Below are 27,036 nucleotides of genomic sequence, written 5' to 3'. Positions count from 1 at the left end.
ATTACTCATATTATTCAGCGGACACAGACTATCATCTCCTGCTACCCGATTACTATGTTAAAGTTGTTTACTTAGGCGTTCTAATTCAATTCTAAGTCGTACCCTATGCGTGTATTGCCCGTCCCGTATCTATGGTCCAGGAGGCATTGGACCTCTATTTAGGGTGGTTCTAGACTTTACTTAGGCTGCTCAAAATGATAAAACTAGGTGACATACAAAATAAATAGGACTTTATGTAAGGACAGTTAAGGGCTCAAGTTAGCCTCCACACTTAAACAACAAATGCACAGAAAACAGATTCTCACATTAGGCGTTAGACAGTTTCGAAACGGAGGCGAATTAAAGCCATTAACCCCTATAGACATGGTTTCTATGTGACCTTGGATTCAAACGTGCAGGGAGTTTCAGATGCAAGGTGCTGCATTAAACTTATAGATATGATTTCCAAACAACTATACAATTTAGGGTTATCTAGTATTGCAATTACAGGTTATAAGTGATTAAACCTATAGACATGATCTTTAGGTGATTTACGCAGTGGTTGGCAGTGATAACCATTGGAAATACTCAGAATTACTCAGTTTGATCCTATGGGCATGCTTTCTAATAGTGGCACGGCTAAGCAATAAAACAATGTTTGGAAAGTTCAGCATTAACACTTTAAAGCGAGTAGTAATACCCTATAGGAAGGATTTCCAACGATTAACGATTGCAGCTAATATTTTTTAGACTTAGCACTATAGGCATGTTTTCTAGGTGAGCATTATGATAACAATAGCAAATCAACCAATTAGAGTCTTGTAGGTAGGATTTCTGAATGAACATCAGTAGAACATAAGCTAGTATAATCCTGTAGGTATGGTATCTAACGAATATGCTGCAGTTACGCAAATTGAAAGAATGGTCATTGACATTTTTATTTTCTATAGGCATGCTGTCTAGCAGTAGACATAGGAATAAATAAAGTACTTATGCTTTAATAGTAGGCAAGTTGTGTGATTTTCCTTATGGCATGATTTCTACCAGTGCACATGAAAATTGAATGGCATATATATAGCAGGTTGGACAACAAGTAGACCATATGAACCCTATAGGCATGTTTTCTACCCTTTCATGCAAAACATTAGAGTATACCCATTTCCCCAATTTTACTAACACCCCCAATTGTTTATTACAAAATTATTACAGACCCAATGATGAATATAAGTACAACATATTATACAAGCATTAGCAGTAGGCCTATAGCAGGCCCAAAAGGAGATACCCAGTATTGCCTGGGCCTTCAACAAACGCTTTCTTCACAAATAGCATGCCTACATCCCAACATGGGGCTATATTCATCAGCACAACCCAGAAACTATAGAGGAACTCAAACCAAACCAAACAGCCACAGATTGATCATATGACCCAAACGTTGAATCACGCAGAAACCACTTAAACAACCCAATTTGCATATTCTACAGATAGAATGAGGAATGAACTGAGTGTCAGAGACAGCTAAGGGTGACCAAAGAACCCCAAGTCCTAGTGTGTCAGAGTTTACAAGGGTCTCAAATGGACTGCGAGCAATGCTCATACTAGGGAGGTCAATAGAGAATGTCTTAGTGGCCTTGGCTTTAAGCCAGCCAAGAGTGATAGATTCAGAATAGTGTAGGCAACAAATGAGAGTGAGAGAACAATGGTTAAGGGACAGAATTTGAAGAGATGCACTTGTATTTTAGAAAGCAGATATAGCAAAGTTGTCTAAAACATAGAACATGCTAGTTGAGAAGGTCAACAAGACATAGAGATTGATGGCTATTACAGGTTCAACACTTAGCAAAAGATATCACATTGATAGAAAGCACATTCAGAGTTAGAGGAGAAGCAAATTTCCTGAGATCACAAGGTTAACATACAAAGGTGCATAATACCAAACAGGTCTAGGTAAGGCACTAACTTAAAGGGTTAAGTCCTAAGGGTCCAAATCATGCTGAATATCCTCCATAACACCAGAAAGTAGACATGACAATTTATCACTAAGACAAATAGTCTCAAATATTGTAAGGAAACACAGATTAAGATAGCAACTCTAAAGTATCAAATAATCACTAAAGGTGTATGGAATTAAGTAAGCCAAAGACATGCCGAGTGACACAATAGCAGGGGAGCAAGTCACAGATTATAACACATTACAGATGTGAGGTAGTCATTGCAAAAATTCAATGTAGAGTAGGAAAGCAAACTCATGTCAAACAATAATGTAGACATTCAAGCACCAATACATTAAGCTAAATGAACTTAAGAGAGTCTAAATTATTCAGGTGAAGCATATTCAAATAACATATCTCAAAAACTAGAGATTTTAAATAAAAGTCCAAATGCTAAAGAGGTTCAAATCAGAGTACAAGTGCAATGCTAGTAACGTTACACATAGAGATGGTCTAAGAGCACATTTATGGCATGAAATTCAGAGGCGTGAATATGCAGGACATGAACAAATAATAATGAAACCGTAAAGCCAAGAGACTTACCAGTTATCAGTTGAATAAACAAACAACAAGAAAGAACAAATTCCACATGCTATCAGTAATGGAACGAGTAAAAGGAAAAGTATACAATTCTGAACCCTAATTCGACAGAAATCAAGGAATCGACCAAAGGTTTTGGTGAATCGGCTTCATATCGCCTTGCCATGAATGTATATAGACAGAATATCATCCAAATACCGAAGGGTGAAGCTGACCTCCCTTGATTCGTAGATTGATATTTGCCAAACATTGGGGCAAATACTAAGTAATACCACAATCTTGTAAGTAATACTGAGGTAACACATAAAAGGTAAGAAAATCATAGAAGAAATCCATGGTTGAGATGGATTCAGAGAAGATTGAGAGGGCGGCTAGGGTTTCAGTGGGAGGGAGGAGCGTTTGAGGACGGCTGATGAAGAGAAAGTGGGGATTAGGGTTTGGGTGAGAGGATATAAGGAGAATGGTGAGGAGTGTTGTCAGTCGTTGATCAACGACTGGTATTTGAGAAGAGTTGGGTCAATTTTTGGACCGGGGTAGGTCGTTTGGGCTGCTGAGGTTATTGGGCCACGGGTCTATTTGGACCTTAATGGTCCGAAATTAATCCTAATTTTGGGCCAGATTTTTTAAATAGAAAATTAAGGGAAAAGTATTTAATGAAAATAGTTAAATAAATTATAAAAAGTCTATTTATGCCAATTAATACTTTAAAACAATAGTAGAAGATTATAAAAATGTAAGATATTATTTTGACCTTGAATAAAATGACGAATGCAATAAAATTACAAGATACATGCTATTATTGCAAGATTGTACAAATGGCCTAAAAATACTAATGTAATAATAACAAATAGAGTAAAATATCTTAAGCAAGTATTATAGATGTAAAATAATAATTTTAGATTGTTAAGTCATCACAAAAATATTTGAAATGAGTGATTAATAAATATTCAAGTAATTTAAATGCAGGAAAATTAATTTTAAAGCTCTGAAAATTATGAAAAATTATAGAAAAATGCTTGTATGGATTTGTAACTAAATAATGACGCGAAAACTGATGTTTTGAAAGTATATATAAAATTTAACAAAATATGAGGGCAAAATTTGGTAGCAACACCTGGCACCTATCCAAGGGGGAGTAGGTCAAGGTGTAAGAATCTTAGCAAGCCATGATTTAGTCTCCTCCTTCTCATCCAACTTTACCAAATATTCCTTTGGCTCCAGAATACCAAAACCAAGGTAAGCATTCAATGTGTGCTGATCAAACTTGATTTTCAGGTTGCACACTTTGGTGATCTTTGCCCCTTTGAGAATATGCGTCGTGTTGGGCTAGACTTCACGGACAAGATGCTTTTTCACATCCATTAGCTTCTTAGTAAACTGCACCCACCCCTTTCTTTTTGTAAACTGTTCCAAGACCATGGGGTTATATTTTTCTAAGTCCTTGAGGAGGAATTTCCTTTCATGGGTCGGTCATCTTTACTTCCACCACATTTGGAATTCTATGTATGCTTGCAAGCTCAAAAACCAGTCTTCCCAGACCACATTCTTCTTAGTTCGTGCCATATCTACCTTTGCACTTGATCCCCCTCTCCCATCATCTGAGGCATCATCAGAATCAGAGTCCAGAGCAGCTCTATTGGACTCATGACTGTCACTAGCAGAGCCCTAGAAAGTACTATGAGATGTGGAAGTTATATTTAGGGGCTCAGACTGTCCCTACAACCTAGATTGCTCCTCGTTGTGCTCTTCAGGTAGAGACAAAAACTTCCTTTCCGAGGCCTCCCTAGATGGCCCATAAGAACTCGATTCTTAGAGGCTTCTACCTCTCCCCTGGCCTGCAATGAATTTCATTGTAATGGCCATTTGCACACTCGGGCGCATAGAACCTCTGCCTATGCCTTTTCCTGCTTCTCCCTTTCCTTTTAAAGACTCTGCTCTTCCTCTTGATCACACCATTGTCTATGTATGCACAAAGAGATTTGTTAGTTGATATACATATTGTGAAATAGTTAAGAGTCATATAAGCATTTGAGGGCATCATAAAAGCAGTGAGGTTTCAAGTTGCAGCATGCAATAGACAGGTTACAACTGTGGTCTGCAAAGTGAAAGTGCGGACTGCACAATTCCTAATGCGGGCCACACTTCAACACAATTATGGTAAGTCCTCAGACTAAGGTCTCTAAAAAACAGTGCAGCGTCATTATGCAACTGTAGAATTCAGATGGGATGTGGAAAAAAAAATTTGTGGTGAGGAATTTAGTGGAAAAAATGAAAGGAGAGAGAAAAGATCAGGAAAGGATGCACTGGATTTGCAGCCGTATAATTTAATCTGTGGTCCGCACAATAATAATGCGGCCGCACAAACACCTATCCATTCAAATTGCCCAGACAGAAGTTTGCGGACCGCACAATATTAAGTGCGGTCCGCACAATCAAGAACAATAACAGCTACATATCGTTTTTACCTAGGTTATGCAAATATGTGTTCAATCCTATTAGGAAACATGGTAAAGACATGATAGTCAACAACTAAACCATATCTAAGCATGCTATAACATATACTTAATGCTAAGCTACCCCACATGGACACATTAAAGGGATGCAATAAAATATGGCTTAAAAAGAAGTTAAAAAGTCAAATAAATTCAAAAATAGAAACAAAAGATTGAAGTGGTGCATACCAGTTGTGCTAGTGTACTAAGATCCAAGTGAGTGTGAAGGGTTGTTCTTTATCCAAAGTTCAAGTACGTGGGCAACCCTTAGTGTAACAGTAGGAGAGTGGAGATGGTGAAAAGTGTAATAGGAGGGGGCACTGTTCTATTTATACTCAGAAGAAAGTGAGGGTTTAAAGAGGTGAGTGCGACCGCATAATTTCAAGTGCGGTCTGCACTCTATTACCCGGACAACAATGAAGGACGTTGTTTCACGGTCAAGTGCGGCCGCACTTTTGACACCTTAGTTCAATCACTTCTCTGATAGTGTGCTTTTGTGACCGCATAATCCGCAATGATCTGCAAATTCACACCGCACTGTTGGGAGAAAAGTTCAGAGGACCTTCAATTTAGCACCTGAGATGATCCTTGCAATTGCGGTCCATAGATGAAATCTACGGCCTCGCAAATTATTCTGCGGTCAGCAGCCCCTTTTCTACGGCTGCACTAAGAAACGTTTGGTTCGCAATTTTTCCCTGTATGACACAACTTCAGCTATTATTTCACATCCAACACTAGTCTATGTAGACAATTCAAATCATGTTAGAAAAATAATGAACAACATCTAACTAAAAGAGAAAAAAAAAACACTTGGGTTGCCTCCCAAGAAGCACCTTTTTTTAACATCGTGGCACGACGCAATGTCATAGCATCCTCAAGAGAAGTAATGAACTACCACTACGTGGCTCTCACCAACTTTCTCCAAATAGGGCTTCACTCAGTGACCATTGGCTCGAAATATTTTATTGTTCTCGTTCTTCAAGTCCAAGGAACCAAAAGGTGTCACACTAACAATTATTAACCATTCCACTTTGGCTTGAGCTTTCTAGAATATCAACCTTAAGTTGAACAATAACACTAGATCACCGGCCTTGAACTCCTTGTTCCAAATATACTTGTCATGAAGATATTTCATCTTTTTTTTACAAGGATGAACTTTCATATGCATGATGCCGAAACTCACACAATTCATTCAAATGTCCAACTCGCAAGTTAGAGGCTATATCCCAATCAAGGTTCAATTTCTTCAAAGCCCACATTCTTTCTTGTATTTCAAATACTTCGTACAGTGCCCAATATATTATTGGGGGTTCTTTTAATGGTTTCAGTACATGCGGGATTATTAACATTACTTTTTTTAGAGAATGTTAATAAATTTCAAAATCCATTTTGTCGTCCAGTAGCGATGCCTTGTGCTCTAGTTCCAACGGAAGATGATAAGCTTTTCCAAAAATCAATTGGTATGGGGACATTCCGATAGGTATTTTGTAAGCCATCCTATATTCCCATAGAGCATCATCAAGCTTCGTAGACATATTCATCTGATTTGTATTCAACGTCTTGTAAAGATTACTCTTTATCTCCCGATTGTATACTTCCACTTGACCACTAGCTTGAGGGTGATAGGGAGTTATCTGAGTGACACCATACTTGCCAAGTAAAGTGTTGAAAGCCTTGTTGCAAAATTGTGACCCTCTATCACTTATGATTGCTCGCAGAGTAACAAATCTTATAAAAATATTCCGCTTCAAGAATGCCACCAATTCTAGCCTCATTATTGGATAAGACAACAGTCTCAACCCATTTAGACACGTAATCTACCACGATCAAAATGTAGGTGTTTCTACAAGAACTCCCGAAAGGGCCCATAAAGGCAGTACCCCAAACATAATTCATGTTTTTTTGAAATTCCACCGGCCCGTTGACATTCATCACATCTTTTCACCAACTCATTTGCATCTTTGTAGAGAGTGGGCAAATAGAAATCACACCTTAGGACTTTAGAGACCATTCTCTCTCTACCATGATCACCACCATATGGCGAAGAATTACAAGCCCAAGAATATCACTTTGATCTTCCTCCGGTACATACCTTTGAATTACCCCATCCGTGTAAATTCGGAAGAGGTATGGTTTATCCCAATAGTAGTCTTGACAATCTCTCTTAAGATTCTTTCTTTGGTTTGAAGACAAGTCATCCGGTATAATACCACTCATAAGAAAATTTGCCAAATCCGCGAACCGTGGTACCTCTTTCATTGAAAATGCCAAAAGTTGCTCATCGGGGAAAGAGTCATTGATTTAAAGGCCATCATGTGCCTCTCCTCCTCCTCCTCCTCCAAACGAGACAAGTGGTCCGCCACTTGATTTTCACTTCCCTTCTTATCTTGGATGTCAATTTCAAACTCTTTCAACAAAAGCACCCATCTCATCAGCTGAGGTTTAGATTCCTTTTTGCTTATAAGATAGCGAAGTGCTACATAGTCTTTGTGAATAATAACTTTGGCACCCATCAAGTAAGGGAGGAAGATTTTAATAGAAAACACAATATCAAGGAGCTCTTTCTCTGAAACGGTATAATTGACTTGGGCGCTATTCATGGTCTTCCTAGCTTAGTAAACCGGATGAAAACATTTGTTGATACGATGCTCCAAAACAGCCACCGCTACATCACTTGCATCACGCATGAGCTCGAAGGGAAAACACCAATTTGGAGATGTAATGATAGGAGTAGTTGTAAACTTGAGCTTCAATTGTTCAAAATCTCTCATACAATCATCATTCAAATGGAACCTAGCATCCTTCTCAAGGAGTTTTCACAAAGGGTTCACCAATTTAGAAAAGTCCTTGATAAATCATTGGTAGAAACCCGCATGGCCCAAGAAACTCTGCACACCCTTCATCGAGGTTGGGGTGGATGCTTAGAAATAACTTCAATATTCACCTTGTCCACCTCAATACCATTATTTGAAATCTTATAGTCAAAGACAATGCCTTCCTCAACCATGAAATGACATTTCTCCCAATTAAGTACCAAATTCGTTTTCTCACATCTAGCCAGCACTTTGTACAAATTAGCAAGACGATCACCAAAAGAATCTCCAACCACCAAAAAGTCATTTATGAAGACTTCAAGGTAGTCTTCCACCATGTTCATGAAAATGGCCATCATACGCTATTGAAAAGTTGATGGTGCATTGCATAATCCAAAAGGCATCCGTTTGAAAGCAAAAGTACGATACAGACAAGTAAAGGTGGTTTTCTCTTAATCTTCCAGAGCAATAAGAATTTGGTTGTAACACGAGTAACCATCAAGAAAATAATAGAAAGCACGACCGGCCAATTTATCAGGCATGTTATCCATGAAAAGAAGAGGAAAGTGATCCTTCCTTGAGACTTTATTGAGCTTACGATAATCCATGCAAACTCTACAACTGATGACCGTTCTTGTAGGAATCAACTTATTCTTATCATTTGTAACAACCGTCATCCCCCCCCCTCCTCTTTGGGACACATTGGACTGGAGAAGTCCAAGAACTATCGGAAATGGGGTAGACAATATCGACATCCAATCACTTGATAATATATTTTCTTACCACCTTTTGCATAGCCTTATTTAGTCTTCTTTGATGTTCAATGGACGGTTTGGCACCATCCTCCAATTTGATTTTATACATGCAAAATGTGGGGCTTATACACCAAATGTCCGCCAAATTCTACCCAATAGGTTTCTTCCTCTTTTGCAATACAGCCAATGTGGAATCAACCTACACATTAGTCAAACAAGAAGAAAGAATAACCAAGAAAGTAGAACAAGGTCTAACAAATTCATACCGAAGGTAAGGTAGCAATGGTTTTAACTTCAATGTTAGTGGCTCTTTAATCGAAGGCTTTGTAGAAAGAGTCTTCTTATTCTGAAGTGTAAGACCCCATTCCTTGCAATAGTTTACATATTCCATAAAACCATCCATCTCATCATCATCAAAGTTTAGCAAAACGCTTTCAGCATATCACCAACATTGATTGTAGAACTTGTGTCATAAAAAATGATATCGGTCACCAAGTGCACAAAAGAACACACTTCATTGCTATCTGGTTGACGCATAGACTTGCACACATGGAATACCATTTGTTCATCACCAACCCGGAAAGGGAGTTCTCCGGCTTCCCCATCACAAAGGGCCTTACCCGTAGCAAGGAAGGGCCTCCCAAGAATGATAGGCACTTCATAGTCAACCTCGCAATCAAGTATTACAAAGTCCGTCGGAAGAATGAATTTATCGACTCAGACCAAAACATCCTCAATCACTCCCAATAGCCTCTAAATAGTATGATCGACCATTTGCAACCTCATAGATGTGGGACTTGGTTTCCAATCCCCAAAGTTTTAAAAACCGAATAGGGCATCAAGTTGATACTCGCCCCAAGATCATAAAAAGCTTTAGCAAAATTGTCACTTCCAATAGTGCAAGGAATCGTGAAAGCACTGGGATCCTCCAACTTAGGAGCCATGGAATGAACAATTGCACTCACTTGATGAGTGACCTTGATTGTTTCAAATTTCATTTACCTCTTCTTAGTCACAAGAACTTTCAATAACTTGGCATAACCGAGTATTTGTTCCAAAGCTTCTACCAGTGGTAGGTTGATAGAACTTCTTGAATTGAATCTCACCATTTTTCTTAGCCAGTCTTTAAGGATAGAAAGGTGGAGGCTTTGTCAAGAGTATCTTAGCCTTTTTCACTATCGGTTCCGGTATGTTAATAATGTGTTCCCTAGATGGGTTCACCTCTTCTTGAGTCTCTTCCACGCTATCATCAATATCAGTTTGAAACTCATCATGTGCTTGAACATCATTGCGTGGGATTTACTCTTCTTGGATCATTTGATCATCATCCACAAGTTATCTTACATTTGAGGTGGGTGCATTCTAGCCTCTTTCACTTCTTGTGATAACCTCCATAGCATGCCCCATATTATTACTACCCTTTAGGTTTACTACCGTGTCACTTGGTAATGCACCATTAGTATTAGTATTAAAAGCTTGAGATATTTGCCTCATTTGAACTTCAAGATTACGGATTGATATGGTATGTGAGGAAAATTGGGCATCTGAATCCGCATTCTTTTTCATCATTTGCTTGAACATGTTCTCAATATGACCCATTTCATTATTTGAAGAACTTGAACCATAAGAGGGATAAGGAGGTGGGTTGCTCGGTTTTTGGTACATTGGGGGTATTTGGAAACCCGAACCTCGATTTGCATGATTGTTATTGTTTTCCTAGTTTCCTTGATTGTTGCCTCTCTAATTCCCTAGATTATTGTTGTTGTTGTTATGCCAATTCCCTTGGTTGTTAGAACCCCAATTGCCTTGGTTATTTTGAGAAGGCAATTGATTTTTGATTGGAGCCTTGAAAGTTGCTCTATTGCCCTTGGTAATTGTTCACAAATTGTACCTCTTCTTCTTGCTCTTGGTAAGAGTCATATTTGTCATATCTAGTATCATCATGTGCATAATTATCCACTCGGGATTGAAATTGTGGACCTTTAGTCCTTTTCTTGTTGGCCAAGACATTTACTCCCTCCATAACATGAACTTGCTTAGGAGCTTGGGTTTGATGAAGTTGGGCCTTATCAAGTTGAGTCATGGTTATGGTCAATTCAGCAATAGCTTGCCCATGGTCTTGAAATTCTTTATATAGATAGATCATGTTGGGATCACCTTGTGGGGCATTAACTTGGGATTTCAAAGCCGGAGAAGTTTCTGCCATCTCATCAACAATCTCACATGCCTCAGCATAAGGTGTTGTCATAAAATTTCCTCCGGCCAATTGATTTACCACACATTGATTCGTAGTATTAATACCACGGTAGAACGTTTATTAGATCATGTTGTTGTATCATTGTTCGGGCAGTCCTTCACCATTATCCGATACCGCTCCCAAATTTCATGCAAAGGTTCGTTGTGCTTTTTCTTGAAAGCCAATATTCTATCACGTAGAGTAGCCATGTGCCCGGGAGAGAAGAACTTTGAAATACACTTCGCCTCCATTCATCCCAAGTATGGATATAATGATTAGGAAAGAATTCCAACGAATCCAAAGCCTTTCCCCTTATTGATAAGGCAAAAAGCCTTAATCGCAAAGCATCTTCTGAAATATTTATTTGTTTGCTCCCCCAACACGTATCCACAAAACCTTTCAAAATGATTGTACGCATTTTGAGTCGCCGCCCCGGTGAAATAACCTCGTTGCTCGAGCAAAGTAAGCATCTCATTGGTAATTTGAAAGTTTTTCACCCTAATGCGAGGGGGGACTATGTAACTTGCATATCGTTCATTGGGCAAAATTCGATGTTGCACCGCTTGTAGTTATGGTAGTGGTGGTGGAGGTGGGGGAGGCACATTGTCTTGTTGACCACGGCCTCGGCGATTTTGTTGTGGAGCTTGAATCATTTTATCAAGTTTCTCCTCTTCGGCATCCACCTCCCCTAATGGAATTATTCCAAGTTCATTGTTTGCCATTGGGAACCTAAAATCACTTCACAAATTAAAATAGTGGACACGTCCAATTCACACCCAATTAAAGAGTATGAAATGGTTATTGCAATTATAAATTTCAATACGAGTCGGGGTCGAAGTTTCAGTTGTTGTTAAGGTAAACACTTAAGAAAAGAACTTGAAATAACTAAATTTCACTTTCACACAAAAGTGGAAAATTGTTACCTAAGTTAACTTATAGGAGATTTAACTAATTAATAAGCAAATAAGGATTGAAATGTTTTTGATTTTTTTGTCAAATAAGGGAAAGCCTAGGGTTGTAACTTTCACCTAGGTGTAAACCTAATGGGTAGAGTAAATCTATGCTTGTTTTGTAGATCAGAGTGTGTTATGACTCTAAGTGCTCAAGTACCTACTGAATACCTCTCGGTCAAAGAGTAATTATACCCAAATTGGCTTTCTCAAGACCCAATGGGTAGCAATCTAAATAATTGATATGAGTCCAAGTAGGATTATCCTTATCTCTATTTCAAATCCTTTAATCAAACTAATCAAAACTTCAACTAGTTTCATTTCTTGTTAGCTAAGTTTTCCTAAACTAAGTTCATCTTTCTCAAGTAGGAACTAAGTTAAATAGGCATGAATCAATGTTTGCAACCATTAATTCTAGATATAAAGCATAAATAAGGCTAAATAACATACATCCAATCAATAACAAGCATTAATATAAAATACCCATAAGTTTTACACACTAGGGTTGGATCATAACCCTGGATAAAATCTCGCTACTCATAATCATAGACATAGAAGAATGAAAAGAACAAGTAATTGAAGGCATAAAACTAGAATTTAAGAGTAAAAATAATGGGTCTTTTCTAATTGTAGTAACAAATTTCCCAAAATAGCTAAGTCTCACTGCTACTAGCTGCTAGAGTACAAAAGTTGGCCTAAAAAGTGTTTCTTAGCTATTTATAGTACTCTGAAATTCGCTGACAAAAATGCCCTTCGGGAGGTTCTGCGGCTGCATAATTTCATCAACGGCCCACGCTTCAGTTTAGTGCTCTTGCAGTGCTTGTCAGTTGGAGGGATTCCGTGACCATGCATAAACTTCTGTGGCCGCACTTCAACTTCTGTGGCCGCATAATTTGGCTGTGAACTGCGCTTGAAGGAGGCTTTAGACTTGTTCTTTTGCATCTTCTCTGATCTTTCAATATTGTCAGTGCGAGCTTCAAATGCAACCACACATTTTGATTGTGTGGACCGCGTTGCTGCCACGATTCTCTGATGCTTCAAGGTTTAGTCTGTGGCCACATACCTACAATTCACACATTTTTATTAGATTCAGCAACAAAAATCACTACTTTCGGACTAAAAACTAAAGCAAGAAGGTACTCATAAGAAAATCCACACTTATTAGGAAACAAGGACAACCAATATCAAATACAATGTCAAATCTCAAGTTACAAAAACTCATATGTACACCGACTTCACATCGAATATTATGCACGAGTTTGCGGAGTTGAACAGACTGAACCATAAGAATAGTATTAGACAATACCGCCGAGGTGAATGTCCTGATCTCATAATGATATTTTGTAATATTGTCGAGGTGAACAACCCGATCCTATAATGATATTTCATAACACTGTCGAGGTGAATGGACCGATCCCATAGGTATAGAGAAACATTTTCACCCGCGAAGATACGTACGAGTCGAGAAGACACGGAACTACCGATCACATAAACACAACAAGAGGATAGAAGAGAAAATGTAATTGTTACCAACCAACAAATATCCCTTAAAATTTTAAAGTAAAGAGGCTTGGTCAATACATAAATTCTAGTCTCAATCTCAGTTATAAATTCAAGTAATCAAACAACCAAGTTTAATTCAAGTAGTACGGTTAAGGCATGTTGTAGGTACAAATCTACCCAGACATAACATAAATCTAGCTTACGCACAGACACTCATCACTTTGTACGTAGGTAGCACACATAACATCTAGCATACAACAAATAATATAATTACGAGGATAATTCCTTCGTACAAGATTAGACAAGAGACTTGCCTAGCTTCCAAGACCACTACTCGACTCCCACACCTCACTAACACCTCAAATTGATACCGAACAACTCGAAACTAGTCAAAAGGATGTACAAACAAATCAATATATGCTCAAGAGCTCCTACTTTAACTATAGAGTCAATTACCAACCCTACTCGGAAAGTCAACAAAAGTCAAGCCGAGCTCACCTACTCGGATTTCGGAAATTTTTAAAGATAAATATTACCCATGGTATTACAAACTCAAATATATAACTTTTACCCAATTTTATAACTAATTTCGTGGTCAAATTGCATATTTACCAAACTCTAGATTTTTCAATAAAATCCCAAAATTCTACTAATTTCCATGTTAAATTCCTCACATAATACATGTATTTCACTCGCAATAGGTAGAAATCACTTGCCTAGTGATCATTCATGAAAATGGCCCTTCAACAAGCTTCAAAATCGCCCAAGTCAAGAGAAAATAGAGTCAAATAACCAGTGTCCCGTATTAAAACTTGCACTCTACCCAGTTATTACCCTTCGCGATCACGGAATAAAGCATTGCGATCGTGAAGCACAAACATGCTTCTGCCCCGGACATCCCCTTCACAGATGCGTAGAAGTCCCTCGTGAACATGAAGGCTTACCAGACTAGACCCTCCACGAACGCGAGCGTCCAATCGCAAACATATAGGCTTCACTGCAGCCCCCCCCCCCTCAGAATTTCCTCTTTGGTGATCATGAAAGCCTCTACATGATCGCATAGACCAACTGCCTCCCCTGGCCATCATCTCTAACTATTCGCGGATTTAACCACACGAACGCAAAGTACTACCAGAACACCATTCGTGATTTCGATTCCATATACGCGATCACGAAGATAAACTCTTCCTCATCTCCAGAAAACACTCTGCGATTGCGATACACACTAGATATCAGCAAAATTTGCAAACTTCAACCTTGCTCCGGGTAGTTTGAAACTTACCTGAGCCATTCGAGACCCTGTACAATCATGCCAACAAGTAAATAAACATACTATGGACCTACTCGAGGTCTTAGATCACATAAACTAACATCATAATCAAGAATCACACCCCAAACCAAACTAATTAACTTTCAAACTTCAAACTTCTTATAACTAACTCCTAACGTGACGAATCATATTTAGATAAATCAGAATGATACTAAATTTCAACACACAAGTCCGATATGACAAAAAAAAAACCTACTCCCAGGCTCAGAATTCCAAAATGGATCCGATAATACCAAAGTCCATCCCAAGTCAAACTTAGAATACTCTAAAATCTTCAAAATGCCAACTTCCGATAATAACTGCCGAAACTCAATGCGAACATAAGCCCAAGTCCAAAATCAACATACGAACCTATTGGGACCTTCAAATCCCGATTTCAATGTCGTTTACTCAAAGTGTTTACTCAAGTCAAACTTGGCCATCTTAGGCCACTATTATGGAACTAAGTGTTTCGAATTCACCTGAACCCTTCCAAAACCAAACCAACTGTCCCCCAAGTCATAAATAGGAAAAGCACATACGGAAAGTCTTATATAGTGGAACGAGATTCTAGAAAGCAAAATGGCGGCGGGTCATTACATCGTGTCAGCCATGTGTACATACTACTAGCCTGATTCATCAATCTTCTTGGTGAGAATGCTCATTTGAGTCATTAGAATGTCCATATTCTCAATTATTGAGTTTTTCGGGTCCAGATCTATTGAATGGACTACATGGGTAATTGTAGTATCTCTTGTTATCTATCCTGAGTTTTGAGTCATTTTATCAAGGTGGATCTTACAATATCTAAATAATTTACTCACAAATGCTTCACCTGCTAAAGCATAAACGTTTGCCTTTAAGCTGCTGACAATCCCATGTAAAACCTCCATCCCAATACATGATTTGAAATGTCATGGTGTGGATATTTAACCAACATCCCTTTGAGCCTCTCCAGGTTTCTGGAATGTTTTGGTTGGTTTCTACCTGAAGCTCAATATTTCATCAACTTGCTTTGTAGTCTTATAAGGTGGGTAGAACTTGTTCAAGAACCGCTTGACTTATTCCTCCAAAGTAGTAATAGAATTTATAGGGAGTAAATTAAGCCAAGTCTGAGCTTCTCCATTCACTAAGATAATAACACTCTAATTGCTTCCAATGTTACATTCAGTTGCCTTTGAGTGACACCAATTAATTTTAAAATATCAGATGTTGTTGTGGATCTTCAATCTAAGACCCGAAGAACAGTCCCTCGTTCTGCAGCAAATGAGGCATATTGTTCATGATTTGAAAGGATTTAGTCTGTATCTAAGGAACTGTAATTGCAGTTTCCAGATTATTAGCGTCGGGTTATGCCCATATCATAAAGGGTTTCTTCTTCCACAAGAGGTGCCACACCCTAGATGTTCAGGTTGTTCCCGTTGTTTCTATTATTTTGATCATATATGTTGTCACCCATGTTTATTTCAATTTGCTCTTTTAGGTTTTGTTGTTGTTTGTCTTTGCGGTGGACGTATTAGCGGGCCACATCCAAGGGGAGGTGTCGTTATGCATATTATTTGCAGATGACATTGTACATATTGACGAGAAGCGAGGCAGCGTTAATGCGAGGTTAGAGATGTGGAGGCAGACCCTGGAGTCTAAAGGTTTCAAGTTGAGTAGGACTAGGACAAAATACTTGGAGTGTAAGTTCAGTAGGGAGACTCGGGGAGTGGATGGGGGGTGAGGTTGGATTCATCCCTAGGAGAGGAAGTTTTAAGTATCTTGCGTCTGTTATATAGGTAATGGGGAGATTGACGAAGATATCACATATCATATTAGGGCGGGATGGATTAAATGGAGACTTGCTTCTGGTGTTTTATGTGATAAGAAGGTGCCAGCAAAACTCAAAGGTAAGTTCTACAAAGTGGTGGTCAGGCTGACTATGTTGTATGGGACTGATATTGGACAATCAAGAGCTCCCATGTCCAGAAGATGAACGTAGAAGAAATGAGGATGTTGAGATAGATTTGTGGGCACACAAGGTTAGATAGGATTAGAAATGAAGTTATTCAAGACAGGGTGGGTATGACCCTTATTGAGGACAAGATGCGAGAAGCGAAGCTTAGATGGTTTGGACACGTGAGTAGGAGGAGCACATACACTCTGGTCAGGAGGTATGAGAATTTGACATTGGATGGCCTAAGGAGAGCTAGCGGTAGGCCAAAGAAGAATTGGGGAGAGGTGATTAGGCAAGACATGGCGCAGTTTCAACTGACCAAGGACAAGACTCTTGATAGGAAGGTATGGAGGTCGAGGATTACAGTAGTAAGGTAGTTAGTTTAGTGTTCTCCTTCTAATATTGGTAGTATTAGTACGTACTTTTGTATTTTTTTGGTATTAGATTTATACAACTACTTGTCGTTTCTTTCATTTCATCCATCTGACTATCTGGTTGTTATTTATCCTGCTTTTACATGGCTTATCGTTGTTGCGCTTCTTATTTTTCTCTCCATTAATGTGAAGCTTATGCTTCTCTGAGTTGAGGGTCTATTGGAAACAACCTTTCTATCACCACAAGGTAGGGGTAAGGCTGCGTAGACACTACCCTCTCAGACCCTACTATATGGGATTATACTGTGTTTGTTATTGTTGTTGTTGTTTGTCTTTCTTGCTTGCGCGATTTAATGACCTGAAATCTTTCTTACTTTCCGGTAATGCTTCAAACAGTTCATCAGTTTTAGAAGAGTTTCTAGGAATGCACATGTAACACACAAGATTTCAAATATTAGAATTTCTATGTAATAAAATTAAAATTAAGAAAATTTACTAAACTAAGAATCTTAGCAATTCTTCAAGCTGTAATGAATAACACCGTTAATTTTCCAACAATGGCGCCAAAATTTGATCATGACCAACCATGCCTTCTAAAAGGTCTAGTAGTCATTGAAAATATAATCCGGTTAAGAGTCCGGAGTCAAATCTCATAGGAAATTAACCTACTAATCATAACTACTCGTCTTACAAGAATTCAAGTAATCAATTTTCAAAAGAGTCAAATAATGAGTTTTGAGTGTTTGCTAACTAAAAGCAAAGTAATTAAAATATTTTAATCTTATTATGACTAAAGCAAAGGTTGTAGACAAAATTGGAAAAGTCTACAGTTATGATATACCCAATTATCGGAATCCTCCCTGCTACATATCATATAATGTCACCTAAGTATTCTTTACTCATCGTGAACACTTCAGGTGTTGTAATTCTCTTCCGAGTAACTACAACAATTTACAAGACGTACTCTATGGAAGTATGCTAGCTAGTATTATTTTACCATTCACTATGACCACGTCAAGATTTTCTTATTCCTAAACTCACCTTCAAACCCGTTGTATTGATTCCTCACATACATTAGGAGTGACGTTGTTCAACAACTACCTAAATATTTACCATTTCCCAAGCAATACATACTAAATAGATACAGTCAATTGAGGTCCTTTCAATCAATAAAGATAATCACATAGTTGGACAAGTAAAGAAAATTGAACGACAAAATTATATTAGACGTAACGAAAAGTCATCCTCCAAGAGGTACCATCAAACCCTAGATAAAAGGATTTAGCTACTCATAATTTTTTGCATGACTACAATATCAGTATTCATCAACCAATAATAGAAAAAGGAAGAAGAAAGATAAAAACTTTATTTTGGAATCTTCCGTCTTGTTTCTTGCTTGTTCTTGGCTTCAAATATTTTGTGTAACCCTCAAAGTCATTATTTGATGTATTTATATTTCTTAGGATTTTTATATGGCATAACTAATCAATCCAATCTCATATGAGAGCCGGAATCTGCGTCCACACTTGTGCATCTGGTGCCTATAGACGCGGACTCATCTTTTGAAAATATTTAATTTCACGAAGTGATCTGTGCCTTTACTTCACTTCACTATTTTGTACACTAAACTGTCTTCTTTTTCATGTCTGTTCTCCTGCCATGCGTTGGAATGGACGAGCTCTCGGTTCTTCCATCTCCTTTTTTTTCAACAGATTGACATTTTTTTATCACTTAACATCCAAACTTAATCCTACATACAAGAAACACGCCATGAGCATATTTTACTTCAAACATCATGTAATCTCCCAAATAATGAGATGAAAACATCCTAAAAAACATGCATTTTGGGTCATTTATTAGTGCTCCACTATATGCATCATACAAAATTCTCCTAACAACTAAAACAAGGATGAAATAGGCAAGTAGTCACTTTTCATATCAGCTATTAAGATTTAGCTATTGTTTTAAAAGTACTTAGAATTTAGCCGCTTTAAAATAACTTGGACAAATTCACCCCTAAATTGAACGCTAGAAACCTTACCTTCTTACACGGGAAATTCTAACTATTGTTGCGTACAAGCTCGTTGCTTCCTCCAATAACATAACCTGCAATTATAGCATTCCAGGATGTTACCTCGCAGCCATAGATGAAAAATATAAGTTATCATCATCAATACAATCATTTTTCACACACCCTTGTATTGTCTAATACAAGATGCTACAATCCTCTCAAACATTGATATTTGATACAAGAGTTTCTTCGATTCAATTAGATACTCATTTTGCCAATCGATTGTAATTATTGAATTTGTGGTTCTTCTATAACAGTGAACTAAAGGATAAATTATGGATTTTATGATTCTAGAATATATTGAGAACTCAAAGATAGAGTCATGGAATTCGTGGTTTTACAATTGAGAACTCAAGGATAGAGTTGAGGTTCGTAGTTCTATAATTGAGAACTCAAGGATAGAGTCAAAAAATTTGTGATTTTACAATTGAAAACTCAAGATAGAGTCATGGCATTCATGGTCCAATTGAGAACTCTAGGATAGAGTCATAAAGTTTGTGGTTCTACAATTGAGAACTCAATGATAGAATCATGGAACTCATGGTTCTATAATTGAGAACTCAACGATATAGCTGGAGTTCGTGTATCTATATTTAAGGACTCAAAGATAGAGTCATAAAATTCATGGTTTTACAATTGAGAACTCAAGTATAGATTCATGGAATTTGTGGCTCTATAATTGAGAACTCAAGGATAGAGTCATGGAGCTCGTGGTTCTAGAATTTAGAACTCAAGGATAGAGTTGGAGTTTGTGGTCCTATTATAAATAACTAAAGGATAGTATCAAGGAATTTGTGATTTTATAATTGAGAACTCAAGGATAGAATCATGGAATATGTGGTCTAAAATTGAGAACTCTAGAATAGAGTCATGGAGCTCATGGTTCTACGATTGAGAACTGATAAATATAATCATAATTTTGTGGTTCTATAATTGAGAACTCAATGGTATAGTTGAAGTTTGTGATTATATAATTGAGAACTCAAGAATAGATTCATGGAATTCGTAGTTTTATAATTGAGAACTCAAGGATAAAATCATGAAGTTCGTGGTCTATAATTGAGAACTCAAAGATAAAGTCAGGGAATTCGTTGTTTTACAATTAAGAACTCAAGGATAGAGGTGAAGTTTGTTGTTCTATAATTGAGAAATCAAGGATGGAGTCAAGAAATTCGTTGTTTTACAATCGAGAACTCAAGGATAGAGGTGAAGTTTGTAGTTCTATAATTGAGAAATCAAGGATGGAGTCAAGACATTCGTGAATTTACAATTGAAAACTCAAGGATAGATTCATGGAGTTCGTGGTATAATTGAGAACTCTAGGATAGAGACATGAAGTTTATGGTTCTACAATTGAGAACTCAAGGATAGAATGATGGAACTCATGATTCTATAATTGATAACTCAAGGATATAGATAGAGTTTGTGTATCTATATTTAAGAACCCAAGGATAGAGTCATGAAATACATGATTTTACAATTGAGAAATCAAGGATAGATTCATGGAGTTGTGGCTCTATAATTGAGAACTCACGGATAGAGTTATGGAGTTCGTGACTCTACAATTGAGAACTCAAGAGTAGCGTCATAGAGTTTGTAGTTCTATAACTAAGAACTCAAGATAAAGTCATGGAGCTCGTGATTCTAGAATTTAGAACTCAATGGATAAAGTTGGAGTGTGTGGTTCTATTATTGAGAACTCAAGGATAGTGTCAAGGAATTTGTGATTTTACAATTAAGAACTTAAGGATAGAATTATGGAGTATGTGGTCTACAATTGATAACTCTAGGATAGAGTCATGGATCTCATGGTTCTACAATTGAGAACTCAAGAATAGCATCATGAATTTGTGGTTCTACAATTGAGAACTCAAGGGTATAGTTGAAGTTTATGATTCTATAATTGAGAACTCAAGGATAGAGTCATGGAATTCAGAGTTTTATAACTGAGAAATCAAGGATAAAATCATGGAGTTCGTAGCCTATAATTGAAAACTCAAGGATAGAGTCATAGAATTCGTAATTCTATAATCGAGAACTCAAGGATAGAGTCATGGAATTTGTGATTGTATAATTGAGAACTCACGAATAAATTTCATGGATTTTGTGGTTCTACAACTTAGAACTCAAGGATAGAATAAAGAAATTCGTTGTTCTACAATTTAGAACTTGATGATAGAACCATGGTATTTGTGGTTTTACAATTGAGAACTTTAGGACGAAGCCATGAAGTTCGCGAATCTGTAATTGAGAACTCAAGGATAGAGTCATAAAACTTGTGATTTTATAATTAAGAACTCAAGAATAGAGTCATAAATTTGTGATTTTGACAATTGAGAACTCAAGGATAAAGTCATAACTAAGAACTCAAGGATAGAGTCATGAAATTCGTGGTTTACAATTGAGAACTCAAGGGTAGAATCATGGAGTTCATGAGTTTATAATTGAGAACTCAAGGATAGAGTCATGGAGTTTATGGTTCTACAATTGAGAACTCAAGGATAGAGTCATGGAGTTCGTGATTCTACAATTAATAACTCAGTGATAGAATGATAGAATTTGTGGTGTTACAATTGTGAACTTAAGGACAAAGTCATGCAGCTCGTGGTTCTATAATTAGGAATTCAATGATAGAGTCATAGAATTTATGATTTTCAATTGAGAACTCAAGGATAGAGTCACAGAGATTTTGGTTTTACAACTAAGAACTCAAGAATAGAGTCATAAAGTTCGTGATTTTATAATTAAGAACGCATGGATAAAGTTATAGAGTTTGTGATTCTACAATTGAGAACTCAGCGATGGAATCATGGAGTTCGTGGTTCTACAATATATATGGAACCCAATGGTAGAATCATGGAGTTTGTGGTTCTATAATTTAGAAGTTAAGGATGAAGTAAGAGAGTTTGTGGTTCTACAATTTAGATCTTAAAGATGAAGTTATGGAGTTTGTGGTAGTACAATTAAGAACTTAAGGATAGAATATAGAGTAAAAATATGTTAACATCCATAATTAAATTGGCATCTTTAAAAACTAGTAATCCAATGTTAACTGAACAATAATATTATGACATAATTTACAACAATATTGTTAGCATTTCCAAGACAAATATTGTTGTAATGTGTAAAGATTTTACTTGATATCATCTAACTAGAATCTAGTATTATAATCCGAAACTAGTTTTACTCTTAGAAAATTATTTTTGAGGACCAAATTGGTCAAATCGGAAGGTAAATATTGTACAAAAAGCTAGACAAACTTCATATTATGGCAGTTTACAGATATCCGAATATATAAATTAATGTAAACTCAACATATGGCGTAAAGGGCAGAATAGATTTTTCTAACTTACTTTAATAAAAGAGGTGGCCATTATTTCAAATACATTCAAGTAGTGGCTAAAAGCTCATAGGAGGCCTAAAAAGTGGTCATCCCACCTATTATTTTCCTAAAACAAGGAAATATGTTATTTACTCGGGTTTACATCAAGTTGGCTCTGCCAATACAAATAAATAAAGGGATATTCATGTCGTGTGTGAGCTCATATATGCCACCAAAGGCTCAAGGCAAGTTTCTACAAAGTGATAGTTAAATCGACTATGTTGTATGGTATTGATTGTTGGCCAGTCAAGAATTCTCATATCCAGAAGATGAAAGTAGCAGAAATAACGATTTTGTGATGGATATATAGGCATACCAGGAATGATAAGATTAGTAATGAAATTATTAGGGACAAGGTGGGAGTGGCCTCTATGGAAGACAAACTGCGGGAATCGAGGCTGAGATGGTCCGTGCATGTGATGAGGAGAGACATAGACGCTCCAGTTAGAAGGTGTGAGAGGTTGACCATGGCGGGTCCGAAGAAGGATAGAGGTGGGCCTAAGAAGTACTGGGAGAGGTGATTAGGCAGGACATGGCATTACTTCAGCTTACCGAGGACATGACCTTAGATAGGAAGGTGTGGAGGTTGATGATTAGGATCGAAGGCTGATAGGTGGTCGAGGGTGTCTTCTAGGCTTACCAATAGTATTGGTAATATTCTTATATTTTTCTGTTCCAAGATCTTTTTTTTTTTACATATTGTGTCATTCTTACCAATAGTATTAGTATTATTCTTGTATTTCTTATCTCTAAATCTTTGTTATTACACGCGAGTCTTTGTTTTTTCTTTTTCTTTTCTTGTTGATGTTTTGGTTGGTTGCTTCCTTATCACTATTCCTTGAGTTGAGGATCTATCAGAAACAGTTTCTTTACCCTCAAAAGGTACGGGTAAGTCATGCATACCTATTACCCTCTCCTGACCCCAGTTATGCGATTATACTGAATTTGTTGTTGTTATTGTGTCAGCCCATAGATCTATGTTTTCCGATTTGGCACACACTATCTAATATTTATCCGATTTAGCCGAAGCCCTCAGCTTGTTTGGATGGTTGTTATGTATTGTTTCATAATGCATCGTATAGTATTGTATTGTATTGTATTGTATTGTATTGTATTATATTGTATTGTATTGTATTGTATTGTATTGTATTGTATTGTATTGTTTTGATGTATACAATGCTTTGATAGATTGTATTGTTTGCCATCGTTTTATGATGTCATGCACTGAAGAAAAAACTTCAATTTTATCAAGAAAAAGTAAGATAGTTAGAATTATTATATAAAAAGGTAGAGTAAAAGATAAAGTATGAATATAAAGTTGCACTTTTCGTCGTTACGTAATGACGAATTTAACAATCTGATATAATAAAATTTATGTAATAATCAAAATAAACATTGTATTTAAAGTAACTGTCACAACCCAAATACCTAACCAGTCATGATGGCGCCTATCGTGGAACTAGGCAAGCCGACATTCTCAATATGCTTTCAATATATAACAGAAGAGAGCTGAAGCAATTAAACTAACTGAAGATTTACATAATAACGGGGTAAAAATCCAAAATACCAGTGCGGAATGATAGCTCGACATCGGGGTGTCACTAAGTCATGAGCATCTAACAACCAATCTAGAAACAGAGTCTACTACAGTCTGTGCCAAATGCCAATACAAGAGAGAAAAGATAATAAGAAAGGAGAAACAAGGACTGCGGATGCCAGCAGCTACCTCGTAACTCTTCGATAATCAGCTCTCGCAAGAACTCAGCGACCGTCAGAACCGTACACACTTGGATCTGCACATGAAGTGCAGGGTGTAGCATTAGTACAACCAACTCAGGAAGTAACAGAATTAAATAAGGAACTGAGAAGCAGTGACGAGCTATAACAAATATACAGATCATTTCAAAAGTTTTCAGTGAAGGGTGAACATGCTTTCAAATCCGGTGGTATAAGTCAAATCAGTTCGAGCTCAAGTAAAACAGATATAAATCTTCCAGAAATTTCATAACAACAACAGATAACTACTAAGTGAAACAATAAATAAAAGCAGGTATAGCCTCTCAAGGCAGCAGTCACTCAACTCATCTCAACAGCTCATACCCTCGGCTCTCAACCCTCAATACACACTCTCAATAGGTACCTGCGCTCACTAGGGGTATGCAGACTCCAGAGGGGCTCCTTCTAGCCCAAGCATTATATCGTTGCGGCGAGCAGTCCGACACAATCATATAAGTAGCCATAAGGCTCGTTGCGGCGTGCAACCCGATCTATATAACCTCACATAGCTCACAGCTCAGCACTCTGGCGCTATCTCAGTCACTAACCTCTCCAGGCCCTCAGGAACAGAGATATAACACACAAGTAAGACTCTAACTAAGTACAAGACAAAAATTAGCAGTAAATTCAACAAGTATACGACCGTTGCAGGTCCCAAAAATGATATCATATGGCCTAAGCACGGTTTCTAACATGAAAGGCAGTCAATCGCTCAAAGACAAGGAAAAACAAGTAATAACAATGGTTATTCGACTTTACAGTCTGACAAGATGGACCAATTCACAATCCCTCACGGTGCATGCTCACACGCCTGTCACCAAACATGTGTGTCACCTCCAAACACTCACATCATACCAATTCACGAGCTTTCATACCCTCAAAACCAGATTTAAGACTGTTACTTACCTCAAACCGAGCAAATCTCTACTCTGAAATTCCTTTGACTCTCAAATAAATCTCCAAACGTCCCGAATGTATCCACAAGTATAACAATACAATCAATATAGGCTAAAGGGATCAATTCCATAAGAAAAGTACTAAATTATAGCCAAAAATCCAAAATTGGCCCGAACCCGGCCCCCGGGCCCACGTCTCGAAATCCGACAAAAGCCACAAAACCCGAAAGCCCATTTGCTCACGAGTCTAACCATACCAAATTTTTTCAAATCCGATAACAAAATCCCATTCAAAACCTCAAAATCCCAACTCAAGAGTTCTTCCTCTTTTTCCCCAATTTCTCACCCCAAATCACAAATTAGATGATAAAATTAAAGATAAAATCATGAGATTTAACCAAAACCAAGTAAGAATCACTCACCCCAATCAACTCCACGAAATCCCTTTAGAATCGCCCAATTCCGTGTACTCTAGCTCAAAATGTGTAAAATGGGTTTAAACCCTCGTTTTTGAAATTAATACTGCCTGCCCAGATATCCTTCATCACGGGTCGCGGAACATTCCTCGCGATCGCGAAGCACAACTATGCTTCCCCACACTTTTACCCTACGCGAATGCGGAATCACCTACGCGATCGCAGATCACTGCCTCTCATACCTACGCGATCGCATCCTTCCTCGCACGATCGGATAGAGTATTGGCCACACCTCCCCTCCTGCTCAGATCCTTCTACGCGAACACGACCTTAGCCACGCGTTCGCGAAGCACATCTTCGCACACATAGGCGATCGTGTTCCTAACTCTGCTATCGCATAGAACAAACTCACCTCTGCCCCAAATAAGCTTACGCAATTGCGAATGAATCCCTGTGATCGCGTACAAGGAAACCAGAACTTTAGCTATCAAGCCTAGTCCAAAAATGATCTGTTAACCACCCAAAACTCACCCGAGGCCCCTGTGACCTTAACCAAACATATCAACACATCCCAAAACATCATACAAACTTATTCGAGCCTTCTAATCACTCAAAACAACATCAAAACACCAATTACACCCGGATTCAAGCCTAAAGAACTTCTAAACTTTCAAATTCCACAAACGACGCTGAAACCTACCAAACCACGTCCGATTGACCTCAAATTTTGTATACAAGTCATATTCAACATTATGGACCTATTCCAACTTCCGAAATCGAAATCCGACACCGATATCGAAAAGTCAACCCCTCGATCAAACTTTCCAAAATTTGACTTTCGCTATTTCAAGCCTAAATTAGCTACAAACCTCAAATTCACAGTCTGGACACGCTCCTAAGTCCAAAATCACCCAACAGAGCTAACAGAACTGATGGAACTCCATTCCGGAGTCGTCTTCACACACTTTCGACTACGGTTAAAATCCTAAGACTTAAGCTTCCATTTTAGGGACTAAGTGTCCCAAAATACTCCGAAATAAAAAAACAAGACCTCCCGGCAAGTCACATAAGCAAAAACAGATACGGGGAAAATAGTAAATAGGGGATCGGGGCTAGTATACTCAAAACGACTAGCCGGGTCGTTACATCCTCCCCCTCTTAAAACAATCGTTCGTCCTCGAACGAGCATAGAGACATACCCGAAGTGGTGAAAAGATGAGGATAATGGCTGCGCATATCATGTCCGGTCTCCTAAGTCGCCTCCTCGACCGGATGACCTCTCCACTGCACCTTCACTGAAGCTATATCCTTTGACCTCAACTTCCGAACCTGCCGCTCCAAAATGGCCACCGGCTCCACATCATAAGTCATATCACCATCCAACTGAACCGTGATGTAATCCAAAACATGGGATGAATTGCCGATATACTTCCGAAGCATAGAAACATGAAATACTGGATGCACACTCGACAAGCTAGGTGGCAAGGCAAGCTTGTAAGCCACCTCCCCGATCCTTTAAAGTATGTCAAAAGGCCCAATGAACAGAGGGCTCAACTTGCCCCTCTTCCCAAACCTCATAACACCCTTCATGGGTGATACCTTCAGCAGAACTTT

This window comes from Nicotiana tabacum, chromosome 23, assembly GCF_000715075.1.
Source record: "Nicotiana tabacum cultivar K326 chromosome 23, ASM71507v2, whole genome shotgun sequence".
Classification (NCBI taxonomy): Eukaryota; Viridiplantae; Streptophyta; class Magnoliopsida; order Solanales; family Solanaceae; genus Nicotiana; species Nicotiana tabacum.
The sequence above is the reverse complement of the archived record's forward strand: the minus strand, read 5'-3'. Positions refer to the sequence as shown.